The sequence below is a fragment of the Ursus arctos genome, unplaced genomic scaffold (assembly GCF_023065955.2).
Source record: "Ursus arctos isolate Adak ecotype North America unplaced genomic scaffold, UrsArc2.0 scaffold_30, whole genome shotgun sequence".
Classification (NCBI taxonomy): Eukaryota; Metazoa; Chordata; class Mammalia; order Carnivora; family Ursidae; genus Ursus; species Ursus arctos.
This window is the reverse complement of record NW_026622986.1, coordinates 29,007,014-29,011,107: the sequence shown is the minus strand read 5'-3', so window position 1 is coordinate 29,011,107 and position 4,094 is coordinate 29,007,014.

Below are 4,094 nucleotides of genomic sequence, written 5' to 3'. Positions count from 1 at the left end.
AGATTGGATAAAAAAGCAAGACTCAATCATGTCCTGGCTGCAGGAAACAAACTTTAAATAAAAATAAAAATAGGGCACCCGGGTGGTGCAGTCAGTCAAGCCTCTGACTCTTGGTTTCCACTCAGGTCTGATCTCAGAGTGGTGAGATCGAGGCCTGTGGTGGGTTCGTGCTAGGTGCAGAGTCTGCTTGAGTTTCTCTCTCCCTCTTCCTCTGCCCCTCCCTTCCATGCTTGCTCTTCTCTCTCAAATAAATTTTAAAAATCTTAAATAAAATAAAATAAAATAAGAGCAAAAGGGTGGGAAAAAAAAGATACACCATGCCAAAACAAAATCATACAAAATCTGGAATCACTATATTAGCAGCAGACAATGTAGTTGTCATTATGAAATATCTGTTTATGCCCAGTGACGCACCTTTCCTGAGTCAAGATATAATAATCCTATGTATATTATTGATAACTGAGCTTCAAAACCAAACACAAAGAGAAAAATCTTTAAAGCATAAAGAATAAGACCTAAGACCTTCCAAGAGGACTACTTATACTGATAGCTGACATTTCAACTTAAATGCCTGAAACCAGAAGAAAACAGAATACTTAAAATGATGAAATTAATAACTGCTAACATAGCATTCCATACACAGTGTAAATAATCTTCAGAAGTGGACAAAAGAATCAAAGAAATCATTTCCAGTAAGCCTGCACTATGTCTCTCCTTGTATCTGTGTCTGTATCTCAATCTTTCTTCAGAAAAGGAAAAAGATCCTCGATGGAAACATGAAAATCCAGGAGGATAAGAGTAAATATATGAATAAAAAAAAAAAACACCAAATCAAGAATGGCTAATGAATATAGGTGGAAAAGCTCACTCTAGTTACTAATCAAAGCAATGACGGTGAAAACCAAATCAGTTCATTTAAATTTAAAAAAAAAGTCAGACAATATCAAATTCTGGTGAAGGTGTGGATCACTAGAAAGCTTGATCTGTTGGTGGACATGTAAACTGACACATTTATTTTGAAAAATCCTTTGACATGATTGATAAATTGAATATTATCCCAATTTTTTCTTAAGTGCACCAAGAGACACAAACAAAAGTTTATAGCAGAACTTTTGACAGTAGAAAACTGGAAAAAACTCAAATATCCACAACAGTAGAATAGAAAAATAAACTGGAGTGTATTCATACAGTGGGTTACTACGTATCAATGAAATTAGAAAAGCTAGATCAATTTAGTCACATAGATAAATCTCAGAAACATAAAAAAAAGTCAAGAATGTCAAAAGTCTGTTAAAAGAAATATTTTCAATTCAACTAAAGTCAGAAAATGTGCAAAACCTAATAATGTGATTTAGGGAGATGCCTCAAATGGTCTCCGAGATGATTGACAATGCCAGAGCCATCTGGACCAATGGCATTTTGCTTCTATACTTTCAGCTTAATTTCCTAATTTCTCCCTGGAAAACAGATGTATCTTAATTTTTTTCAAAGATTTTATTTATTTATTTGTCAGAGAGAGAGAGGCAGAGGAAGAAGCAGGCTCCCCACTGAGCAAGGAGCCCAAAGTGGGACTCGATCCCAGGACCCTGGGATCATGACCTGAGCTGAAGGCAGATGCTTAACCGACTGAGCCACCCAGACATCCCCAGATATATCTTAATTTATTCTGCCTCACCTAGTCCCATCCACAACCAATAATAACCATAGCGGAAATCTTTTGTAAATTTACTGCGAAGCTCAGACGTGGGAGAACACAGAATTATGTGAAAAACCCCAAGAAGTGACTTAAGTACTGAGGTTCACTGTTCTGTGCTCCTAGAGTTTCCCGATCTTCACACGATTGATATTTGTATTAGGATTCTTTGTTTGAGAGGATTATTCTGTGCAAGTAGGGTATTTATCAGCAGTATTTCTGGCCTCTACGCATTAGATCCTCATCGTCAGACATTGTTAAATGTCCCTGGGCAGGTGGAGGATGGCAAAAACATTGCCCATGGTTGAGAATCACTCTTTTAGCTACCACTGGTAGAAGATTACATTTTAAAAATGAGCATTCTTTGGAGTTTCTCTAAGCATGCCAGAGACAGGCGTCTGGAAAAGACTCATTGTTTAGCAGCACTTGCATTATAGAAAGCTTTGGAGGGCTTCCCAGAAGTTGGAGAGTCCATGAAGTCCTGCAGACTTTTCTTTCGGTAAAGCCTGGTCACCCGAGGAGGAAAAGCTTACTTGGTGTACCTTTAAGATATCCAGGGAAAAAGGCGGTGCGTGTGTGTGTGTGTGTGTGTGTGCGCGCGCGCGCCCCTGGGTGGCTCAGTCCATTAAGCGTCCAACTCTTGATTTCGGTTCAGGTCATGATCTCAGGGTCGTGAGACTGAGCCGGGTGCGGGGTTCCAGCCTGAGTGTGGAACCTGCTTGTCCCTCTCCCCTTCCCTCTGCTCCTCCCCAACAACCCCTTCCTCCCTCCCCACCCACCACTCGTGCATGCATGCATGCGCACATGCTCTCTCTCAAAAAAAAAAAAAAAAAAAAAAAAAGATATTCAGAGCTTGTCTGTATTCCTAAAGCGTCAGACACATCATCAGAAGTGCATGGGACAGGATCCAGTACTGTGACCATTTTATTTCATTTTCTGACTCAGTATCTGTCATCTTGTGACGACTTCAGGACTAGTGCATCCTGATTCCAAATTCAAATCTCTCATTAATATTAACACTCATGGTCTAGGACAGCAGTTTTTTTTAAAGCTTTCCTCCTTCACTTCCTCCCTTCCTTCCTCCTTCCCTCCCTCCAACCCTTTCTTCCACGTTTCCCTGTTCCTGCCCCACTGTCATCATTGTCTCCTTCTTCTCCTCCCACCCCTCCCCCCTTTTCTCTTTCTCTTGCTTTCTTTTCACAAAGCCTTCTTTAAACCGATATAGTACGTATGCATCTCAACACGTAAAAGAAAAGTTGTGATGTTCAGTCTTCCCTGGTCAGCCCCCCACAACTGACCTTCCATGGTGGCCCCTGAAGTAATTTTGAAAAATATGTTTTTTGCGTGACTAATACACTGGAGTTGAAGAGAACTCTACGGTACCCACTTTGAAATCACTGACACAGGAGAAGTGAAACCTCAGGAAAAAAGAATATATAAGATACATAAGATACATAGACATATTGAAAAATCTCAAGAATGTGAAAAGTGAATGGAAGACATAGGGTTCTGCTCAGTTGAGAAAATGGAGACTAGATAGAGGTAAATTTATTTATGTATCAAAAAGCATATAATCAATCAGTGAAAACAGAATTTTCGATATTCTAGTATTTGATTTACATGACCTCTCATTCTTAGAATTAATCAGGGGGGACCATTTATTACAGAAAGCCAGTGTTGTATTTTGGAAAGAGCTTAGTACCCAAATGTCTGGTTTGGCTTGAATTAACCTCTGTTTAGAGCCCTAGGAGAATCAACCACCTGTCTCAGCTTTTGTTCCAAATTGGAACTAAGAGCCACGCCCACCTCTGAGAACAGTTTGGAAATTACATGAGGTTACATATCGGAGAGTCACTTGTAAGGTGCTGCCCCACAGAGTATAGAGCAGAAAAGATCTTTTCGAATTCCCCTTTTATCCACTCTAGAAATTCAAGAAAGAGAGCGGCTGAGTCTCCTTCTCATGTACTAAAAATGAAAGTTTAAAGTTGTAATATCTTTAAAATGTATGAAGTCCTCTTTCCACACAGAGCAGCCAATTGAAGCCAAAAGTAGAGGTGTACGTGTATTTTGCCATAACAGGAGCCCAGATTTGAATCGAGCCCCTTTGTATTTTTGCCATGCTACTGATCCACAGCATTGTGACATGCCCGGGGTTCCTCTGTGCCCGTGGAAACCGGCAGGGTTCTCTGAAAATGATTTATAAACAAATTGTGGCTGCTCTGAAACTAGGGCAGCTGGTATCTTGGGCTTCATCTGTTGAGTACTTTAGACTTGGTCCTGATGTTACTGTTCATGTATTAAAGATTGGCTGCAGGCCTTCCGAATGTCAACGTATGCGGATGGATGGCCTTAGGTCCTTCACCATAAATGTTAATGCTAAAAATGATGATTTTGTGTGTGT